Source organism: Triticum dicoccoides, chromosome 5A (genome assembly GCF_002162155.2).
Source record: "Triticum dicoccoides isolate Atlit2015 ecotype Zavitan chromosome 5A, WEW_v2.0, whole genome shotgun sequence".
NCBI lineage: Eukaryota > Viridiplantae > Streptophyta > Magnoliopsida > Poales > Poaceae > Triticum > Triticum dicoccoides.
In genome coordinates, this window is record NC_041388.1 from 696,191,052 (window position 1) to 696,201,962 (window position 10,911).

Below are 10,911 nucleotides of genomic sequence, written 5' to 3' on the forward strand. Positions count from 1 at the left end.
ATTTAGCTTACTGGCCTGCTTGAAGACCCAGCATTCTCTGTGGGTGTGATTTGCAGGTTTATCGGGGGTGCCATGAATCTGACATAGTTTGTCAAGAATCTTGTTTAGGCCAGACGGTCCGTCTCTGCTGCCTTTGAAAGGCTTTTTCTGCTGACCTGGTCGAGAGCCCCTGAATCCGGCGTTCACCGCTGTATTGTCTGGGCTATCTTCTTTATTTCGATGCTTTCTTTTATTGTATCGTGGTTTTCCATTGCCATCCCTAACTTCGGATGTGCTTGGGTCGCTGGTGCTACTGTGGACTAACCAGTTGTCTTCGCCCGCGCAGACGCGGGTCATGAGACTAATTAGATCTGCCATTGTTCTCGGTTTTTCTTGGCCGAGGTGTCTGGCGAGCCATTCGTCTCGGACGCTGTGTTTGAAAGATGCTAAGGCTTCAGCGTTTGGACAGCCGACGATTTGGTTCTTCTTGGTAAGAAACCTGTTCCAAAGCTTTCGGGCGAACTCTCCGGACTGTTGAATTATATGACTTAAATGGTCTCCATCTGGAGGTCGGACGTAGGTCCCTTGAAAATTAGCCTGAAAGGCGTCCTCGAGTTCCTCCCAACTTCCAATTGAGTTTTCGGGGAGGCTTTTCAGCCAGTGCCGAGCTGGTCCTTTAAGCTTAAGGGGCAAGTATTTAATGGCATGGAGATCGTCTTCGCGAGCCATATGGATATGGAGGATAAAGTCCTCAATCCAGACCCCAGGGTCTGTGGTCCCGTCGTACGCCTCTATGTTCACAGGTTTGAATCCTTCTGGGAATTTGTGGTCCAGCACCTTATCGGTGAAACATAGGGGGTGTGCGGCACCCCTGTACTTGGATGTACCATGGCGTTCGGACGGTTGTGGTATTTGGTTTTGATTTTGTGCTGGAGCATGCTTCCTAGATCCATAGATGGATCTGGTTGTACCGGATTTTTGCGCAAGTCCTCACGTACATCTTGTGTTGACTTATGTGTGTATTTGTTATCCGCTCTATCGAGGTCACAAGGTGGTGGATCCGGCCAGTTGGTCGTTTCATTTTTTGGCTGTGTGGGCTCTAAGGCCTCATCGTAGAATTTAGGTAACAGCTTGCGCTTTGGATAACTCTTTCTGTGGTAACTTCCACCATACTTTGCTTCGTTGTCGAGCACTTTGTTCCACCTGATGTTGAGTGTATTTTGTGCGGCCTTGAGCCTTTGCTTCTGCTTTTTCAGACTCCTCGTTGTGGCAATAAGCCTTCTGCGGAGGTTCTCTTGCTCCAAGTGCGTTTTCGGGATGATGTGTGCATCTTCGTCCGGACTGTTTTCCTCCCCAGAGGGGGTTTGATGAGGTTTATACTCGGCGTCGCCGTGTTCGGACGTTGGATCCATACTATGTTCGCCGCTTGCAGCTTCATCGTGCTCTGCCGTCGGGGCCATCTGGTCGTCGTTTCCTCTGGAGTCGACTGGAGTGTTATTTTCTCTTGCGTTGTTATCGTTGTTTTTACTATGGCGGGATTTAGAGCGGCGCCGATGACGTCGGCGCTTGGGTTGCTTCTTGGAGGGGCCATCCTCCGCTGTCTCTTCGCCATTGCCTTCTTTGGGTGTATCCACCATGTATATGTCATGTGATGAAGTGGATGTCCGGCGCCCTGTGGGCGCTGGTTCCTGTTCGTCTCCTGCATCTTCGTCCATGCCGTCGATGTCTTCGGAGTCGAAGTTGAGCATTTCGGTTAAGTCGTCGACAGTGGCTACTAAGTGGGTGGTGGGCAGGTAGCGTATTTCTTCGTCGTCTGTATCCCATTCTAGCCGGACATAGTTCGGCCAAGGTTCTCGTGACAAGGAGAGAGACTTTAATGAATTTAGCACATCGCCGAAAGGCGAGTGCTGAAAGATATCCGCGAAGGTGAACTCCATGATCGGCGCCCAATCGGATTCGATGGGCACAGATGCAGGCGGCTTGGAGCCCGTGGCCGGAGACGAATCCAGTGATTTGGCGACACGGCTCTCGTAAGGAGTGAAGTCAGTATCCGGTTCCATCGCCACTGAGAGTGTGGCCTCCATGGAGGGGTCTATCCCTCCATCCTTGGATGGTGCAATTTGCTTCGGATTGAAGGCCGGAGTAGTTGCAGATGCCATCTCCCGAACACTCTCCAACGGCAGAGTTACGTCATGCTCGTTGTGACTGCGCAGCGCACCTGACACGGGCTCGAATCCGTCGAAGATCAAGTCTCCGCGGATGTCGGTAGTGTAGTTTAAGTTTCCGAATCTGACCTGATGATCAGGGGCGTAGCTCTCGATCTTCTCCAGATGACCAAGCGAATTGGCCCGCAGTATGAAGTCGTCGAATACAAAGATCTGTCCGGGAAGGAAAACCTCACCCTCGACCACATCTCTACCGATGATCGAAGGAGCCATCAAGCCTTATGGTGACGACAAAGTGGAACTCTCAATGAAAGCACCAATGTCGGTGTCAAAATGGCAGATCTCGGGTAGGGGGTCCCGAACTGTGCGTCTAAGGCGGATGGTAACATGAGACAAGGGACACGATGTTTACCCAGGTTCGGGCCCTCTTGAAGAAGGTAATACCCTACGTCCTGCTTGATTGTTCTTGATGATATGAGTATTACAAGAGTTGATCTACCACAAGATCGTAGAGGCTAAACCCTAAAAGCTAGCCTATGGTATGATTGTATGTTTTCCTATGGACTAAACCTTCCGGTTTATATAGACACAGGAGGGGGCTAGGGTTACATAGAGTCAGTTACAAGGGAGGAGATCTACATATCCATATTGCCTAGTTTGCCTTCCACGTCAAGGAGAGTCCCATCCAGACACGGGACGAAGTCTTCAATCTTGTGTCTTCATAGTCCAACAGTCCGGGCAAATGATATAGTCCGGCTGTTCGGAGACCCCCTAATCCAGGACTCCCTCAATCCCCCTCTACTCTCTTGTGATGAATTGAGTTTTCCCTTTGAAGTTATCTTATCAGATTGTGTCTTGAAGGATTTGAGAACATTTGATGTATGTATTGCATGTGCTTATCTGTGGTGACAATGGGATATCACGTGATCCACTTGATGTATGTTTTGGTGATCAACTTGCGAGTTCCGTGACCTCGTGAACTTATGCATAGGGGTTGGCACACGTTCTCGTCTTGACTCTCCGGTAGAAACTTTGGGGCAATCTTTCAAGTTCTTTGTGTTGGTTGAATAGATGAATCTGAGATTGTGTGATGCATATCGTATAATCATACCCACGGATACTTGAGGTGACATTGGAGTATGTAGGTGACATTAGGGTTTTGGTTGATTTGCGTCTTAAGGTGTTATTTTACTACGAACTCTAGGGTTGTTTGTGACACTTATAGGAATAGCCCAACGGATTGATCGGAAAGATTAACTTTGAGGTGGTTTCGTACCCTACAATAATCTCTTTGTTTGTTCTCCGCTATTAGTGACTTTGGAGTGACTCTTTGTTGCATGTTGAGGGATAGTTATATGATCCAATTATGTTATTATTATTGAGAGAACTTGCACTAGTGAAAGTATGAACCCTAGACCTTGTTTCCTAGCATTGCAATACCGTTTGTGCTCACTTTTACCACTTGTTACCTTACTGTTTTTATATTTTCAGATTACAAAAACTATTATCTACTATCCATATTGCACTTGTATCACCATCTCTTCACCGAACTAGTGCACCTATACAATTTACCATTGCATTGGTGTGTCGGGGACACAAGACACTCTTTGTTATTTGGTTGCAGGGTTGCTTGAGAGAGACCATCTTCATCCTATTCCTCCCGCAGATTGATAAACCTTAGGTCATCCACTTGAGGGAAATTTGCTACTGTCCTACAAACCTCTGCACTTGGAGGCCGAACAACGTCTACAAGAAGAAGGTTGTGTAGTAGACATCAGTCAGCTGGAGATATTTGAGACGCTCGTGGGAATTGAGTGTCAGACATTTATGGTCACATGGAAGGATAACCACAAGTTCAGGTACAATGTTGTTTATGAACCAGGTAACTCAGAAGAAACTATAACATGCAGTTGTCTTAGGATGGTTCGGAAAGGGCTGCCATGCAGACACATTCTTTTTGTTCTCCATCATCTGAGCATAACTGAAATACCAAAGTGTTGTGTCCTTCATTGGTTGTCAAAAAATGCGAGAGATGGGTTGCCTGTGCAGCGGAAGAGTGATATGTTTGGATAGGGTTGGTCAGGGCCATTAGAGAGAGAACGGTATAGTCAAATAAGCATAAAAACCATAGAAGCTGCTCATGTTGCAGCAAATGATCCCTTCTTGTTTGACGAGTGAATGAAGTGTCTGGACAACATAATAGCACGGAAATAGATACCAGAGGAGGAACTTATAGGAAGTAGAAGGTATGCTAAGCTTATGAAGGAGGCAAGTCATGCGCCACAAGTTGAACCTGGTATTGGTTATCCTGAGAAAGTTTCGATGAAGGGTGCACCTAAGAAGGGGCGGTCAAAGGGGGCCCTGACGTTACGAAGAATGGTAGGCCAAAAGATTTTAAAGAGAAGAAAAGTGGTCCTTTGTGCAGTCTGTGTAGTCTCCCAGGTCATAACAAGGCTACATGTAAATTGAACGAGAAGTAAGGTGCTACCTTCTTTTTTTTATATTGCTACTTTGATTTCATCGATTATATTTTCTCATCCATTTCTTTATATTTTGTTCATGAATTGGGCGTAGAGAAGCAGCTTGGTTTGTTGGAAGAATAGAAGAAGTGGTCGCACGAGTCATCTCTGAATAATCTATGTTGTTTTTTATTCGTACTTGTGTCTCAGAAAACTTAATAAGTGATTTGTTCATGTTTGATAAAAATACTTATGTGAACATATATTATACTAGGGGAAGTGCTATACTTGTTGAATGAATTGCCATGTTTTTGTACTGCTATGTGAAAGAGTGTTTTAATACTATTCATTAAGCCTGACCGACGTCAATTGTCAGTGCTATACATGTGTTTTCGCCGCCGGTAGTTTTACTGTTCATTTTGCCTGACCGGCGTCAATGTGGGAAAAAAAATGCCCGACCGGCAGCTGGCGACATATTTTCCACCCAAATCAAGCCTTTGCAGGCGCCTCGGGAGGTCCATAGGGCCTAGTAGGTGGGTCCAACGGGGCGGCGATGTCAGGAAGTGGTAGCAGAGGAGTTCGACCACACTATCATGCGGGGCTATTTAAGCCGGTCATCGCCCCCGCCCGCTTCTGATGTGGGACTAAAAAGATGCGTCGGTGCGCCGTGCGCGCGACGGGAGGGTGAGTGGGTCGGGGGAGGGGGCGAGTCGGCGGCTTTTGTATTGGGCCGAACTGGGCCGGCGGCCATGGTAGATAAATCGAGCCTAGTAAGGGTTGTGTTGATCGCCGCGTGTGGCATCGTTTATTTAGTCCCACCTCGCCAAAAGAAGGGCGCACCCACCGGCTTAAATAGTCGCGTCGGCAAACTCTCCTGAGCTTCTCTGTTACCAGCGCCTTCCCAGCCCCGTGGGGCCTCGCTTGTGGGCCCATTTGCGGGCCGAATTGACCCCCCGAGTCGCCTTCGGGCCTGATTTGGGTTGGTTTTGTAGCCTTCTATGGGCCCATGAGCGAAGGTCGGGCATTTTTTTCCGACACAAACATTTTTGCTCATACAAGCGGGCGGCTGCCTCTTTGGATGTGTGTCAAAGAGCCAACAGACTGCGGATTCATAATCACAAAATCATACAGCATATACAATCTCAATAAATCAACTTAAAAATCATCATCCATAATGATGCAAATATTGTAACAAGTACAGACGATGGCACCTTTATTTAGTTGCGAAACATGCAAAATCATGCCGCATTACAATAAAGAAATGTCTTAATATCAAAATTGTTCCAAGTGCCGTCAAGGGCATGTTTATTTAGTTGAGGTAATAAGAAAAATAATGTCCTAGTAGCCAAAACCCGATCAACAGACTCATTTCTTATCCATGGTCTTGAGAATCTTTCCTTTCACAGTTTTCATCGTGTTGCATTTTGAAAAAAGTATTTCAGCTAGAATGCGTCCCCTTGAAGCATTAACCTCAGCCTAATCAAAGTGCAATATCCAATCATCGCCGTCCCAGTGTTCAATGCATTTCACCACAAAAAGACCACAAGAGACTCTGCAAGAAACCACGAGTCAAGCTTTGTTGGATCAGAGAAGTGCATATAAATTCAACATTTGAACATACCCGTCATCTTGTAACGGCATTTTATACTCCCTTATTAGTCAGGAAGATACGTCAGAATGTTCCGCATGTATAATGGAGTTCACCTCCGTCGTATCTTTAGCTATTTCTGCCCCCTGAAATAAAAATGTGAAATTCATATGAAGTACATATGTAATTACTACTATATCTTGTTTTATGTAAAGTTGTAAGCTGACCAGCTTAGTAATCTTTGCAAGAACTTTGTTGTTGCATTTACCAGTAGAATTTAAAACTTGAAACTTTTTTTTCTTGTTGTGCATCAGAACTGTTTTTTTAGAGTACGCAATCGCGTACCTTAGCTTTATAGAAGGCAGAAATATGTACAAGAATGTGATATAAAGAGCCCAGGCGCCACACACTAGGCCACCCTCCGGCGCGAAGACTCCACTCCTACCACTAAACTCGAGTACTCACAAAATACATTGACTCCGGTACCTCCCGCCCTAACCCAAGTTTGCAGCTCATCGAACACTTGAGAGGTGAAAGTAGCTACAGTAGACACTTCTCTCCTAGGGCCGAAGACCATTCCGTTGCGATGCTTCCAAAGGTGCCAACAAACAATCATGATAAGTGAGTCAAACCCTTTTTTGTTCTCCTTCAGCATCCTCTTGTGGGTCTCCATCCACCAAGATATAATGGAGTCGTTGGTTGTAGGCACGAGCATGATGTTGATGCTGGCTCTCAAGATGTGCATGAGAACTGTTATTCAATGATTTTCTTCCACATGAAAAGGAAAAATTCGATATGGCTCATACAATCATATAGTAGTATTATCCTAGCTGTTGGCCCTCCTCGGGATGCATGCGCGCTCAAGTATTCAGCAACGTATTGTGGGTGTTCTTTCAATTTTCTACAGTGCATGTGCAGGCGGTCAATCGTCATTTATAAGGCCTAGCTACTTCGGTTACAACGGTGTGCGGTGCCTCTCCTTTTCATGGACCGTGGCACTGTTTATTTAGGCCCTGTTTCGTTCATAAGTTCTAGGACTTTTTTTAGTCTCAACTTATAAGTCCCAAGTCCTTAAAAAATCTCTACATGTTTGGTTCCTGGGACTTCACATGGACTAAAAGACCATATTACAACTATAAGTCCCTCCTTAAGAGTCTTATTTCATAAGTCCCAAATACCCACTTTAAGTCCCTATAAGTCCCTCTTGTTTGGTTTAGATAGGACTTATAGGGACTTTTAAGTCCCTGAAAACAAACACCCTCTTACTCTACTACTTACTATCTATGCGCGTGCGGGCCTATCTCTCCTCCCCACGCCCTCCCATCTCCTTTTACCTCACACTGCTCTTGCATCTGCATCCATGGAGGCTTCTTCCTCCTCCAATCCACGGGCTGTTAACAATGAGCTTCGCCCCCTGACGTGCCCTAATTGCGGTAGTGAAGTGTTGAGCGACATATATCCATGGTTGAAAAAAGGTCCGGCAACCGATATTACAAGTGCATCCTATGAGCATAAGATCTCTGAAGCTAACCCTCGATGTGATTGGCCCGTCTTTCGGCTCACCTTTGCTTTTTTTTGTTTTTTTACCCATTTTTTGTGCAACCTAGATAGTACCACTTACTTTGCATGACAGGACGTCCCTACCCTGCCGTGCTCGACGCTGTCAGAGATCGCCGCCGGTTTGAACCTCCTTCACCTGTGTCAGTTCAATCCCGCCATGACGAGTTGACTACTCGCGGGAGGATGGGCACCGCATGGTCCCGAATGATCCACATGTCTCGACGTATGGATTCCAGCAAGCACCCCAAGGAAGATCCACATCCAATGCCGACTTACCTAGGATCTTTCTACTCTTGGCGGTAATCAACTTGGTGGTCTCTTTTGTTACGGATGGAAATGTGTGTCTTGATCCTGGGTTTGGTTTACTTTAAGTCAGTCATGGGGTGGTATGTCTTACTGTCAGGCGTGAAGTGTGTGTGTCGCAGACTAAGATGTAATCCAGATTCCACAGTGTGTCCTCTTCTTTTGTTTGAGCAGCTATTGATGAATGCTTAGTACTGCTTTTGACTGAAATTACTACTGATGCATTAGAAAGAAATCCTGGTAGCAGAGCAGCATGCTTGCCACACGTAAATACATAGCTGCATAGTGAATTCGCTGGATCGTTAGGAAAAGAAAATCTGGACCATGGTCCATCTGCAATGCGTTACCTGTACCAGCGGTCCATGCCGTAAGTGCAACCCACTCTGCAAGGGCCCACCATCATCTGGCGTTTGTAGGCCATGTAGTCTAGTCGCGTATCCGGAAGCAAGTACGGTGACCCTAGATGAGACTGTATTTGGAGATATTCCTCAGCTCCAGGTAGAAGAGAACGATATTTTAGTTGCACCGTTTACTGAGAAGGAGATTCTGAATGCAATCTCACAAATGAAATCGAATAAAGCACCGGGACCAGATCGGTTTCCAGCTGAATTCTATAAAAAATGTTGGCATATTGTTAAAGATGATCTGGCAGATAGTGTCGTCTTAGCAATGTGTTGGCAGACCATCAAGCTGGAGGTCATGACCCTGTTTGAGGAGTTCTACTCGGGGTCCATGGATCTTGGGCGTCTTAACTATGGGATCGTTACCCTCATCCCCAAGGTCCCGGGCGCCTCCGACACCCGCCAGTTTCATTTCATCACAGTAGGGTACGCCAATAGGGTGACCCTGCTCGCTGACGCGGTTACCCACCCTAACCAATCTGCCTTCATCCAAGGCCGATTTATTCTAGATGGGGTGTTGGTCTTCCACGAAGTCCTCCACGAGGTCCGAGCGAAACACCATCATGCAGTCTTCCTGAAGCTTGACTTCCACAAAGCGTACGACACAGTCCACTGGCCCTTCTTGCCGGAAGTGCTGCTCCGCAAGGGCTTTGACGACCGGTGGGTGACTAGAGTTATGCAGCTCGTCTCCTGCGGCCGGACCACTGTGAACATTAACGGTGACATTGGGCCCTACTTCCCCACCCTTTGTGGGGACCGTCAGGGTGACCCATTCTCGCCGTTCCTGTTCAACATGGTGGTTAATGCCCTTGCCACCATCCTTGACAAGGCCAAAGTTGCCAGCCATATTCACGGCATCGTCCCCCATCTAGTCGGAGGGGGAGGGGTCTCCCTCCTGCAATATACGAATAATACCATAATAATGGTGGAGGGCACAGTTCAGGACATTGCTAACCTGAAGTTCCTCCTCCTGTGCTTCCAACAGATGTCAGGGCTAACTATCAACTTCGATAAGAGCGAATTGATGGTTCTTGGGTATTCCCTGGATGAAGCACAGGCTATTGCAGACCGACTGAATTGTCGGTTGGGTTCTTTCCCCAGGACCTACCTGGGGATCCCCATTAGTGATTCGCGCCTCACCATGGCGGACCTTCACCCCACGGTGACCCGGATGCAACATCGGGTTGAGCCCTCGAAAGGGCGCTGGTTGTCGAAGGCAGCTCATGTGATCCTCATCAACTCCTCGCTTGCCAGCCTTCTCTGGTTCCTCATGAGCTTCTATAGCTTGCATGAGACGCTACATCAGGAAATCGCCAAGTACCAATCCAGATTCTTCTGGGCTGGTGAGGGTGATAAGCAGAAGTACCATATGGTGAGCTGGCCCGATATTTGCAAACCCAAGGACCATGGCGGTCTTGGGATTTTGTCCTCCCGGCACATGAACATTGCCCTCCTGACCTGTTGGCTCTAGCGCATTGCCAATGGCGATGGAGGCCTTTAGCTCACCATCATCCGGAACAAGTACCTTCGGGGCCAGCCACTCGCATTCTGTCAGCGCTCTGGTGGCTCCCAATTATGGCAGACCGTCATCCAGCTGCTACCTGTACTCCGCATTGGCACGTCCATCTCGGTTGGTACTGGATCCTCGACCCTGTTCTGGTTTGATCGGTGGATCGACGACCTCCCCTTGGCCGCGCGATTTCTGGAGCTCTTCGCCATTGCGGTGGATCCTCGGGTCTCTGTCGAGGCGGCCCTTATTGACTTAGGGCGCCTCACCTTCCGCCGCCCCTTTGGCCCGCCTGAAGTGGCCACTTGGGATGCCCTCCTCCAGGACATCGCCCTCCTCCCGATGAACGTCGTCGACACCCCTGACGCCATATCTTGGCGACTGGAGCCCTCCGGCTGCTTCTCCACCAAATCCCTCTACGCGGCCATCACCTCCTCGGCGGCCTCTGAGCCCTTTAGTTTGCTTTGGGATATTCGCTTGCCCATGAAAATCAGGATCTTTCTATGGCAATGGATCCGCGGCCGCCTCCCGTCCGGGGTGGAGGTCCTTAAGCGTAATGGACCTGGAGATGGGATTTGTCCTTTGTGCGGCACGGTGGAGGATGCTAACCACATCTTCTTCTCTTGCTCCACGGCCCAGTTTCTATGGTCCTATTTCCATGAGACTGTCGGTGGCCAGTGGTGCAACACCAACTTCCCTGACCTACTTGCGGAAATCCACGCCTCCCCTCCCCGCTACCGCCATATTAGATGGTTATGCGTTGGGGTCCTTGCCTGGACACTTTGGACCATTCGCAATAAGCTTGTCATCCAGAAGGTGCCTCTTCGACGTGCTACTGACGCAATCTTTAAAATGTGTGGTTACTTGCAGCTTTGGCGGCCGCTTAGCCGCCCCCAGGACCGGGACGCCATCAACACTCTCCTCGCCGACCTTCGATCGATGGCCTTCC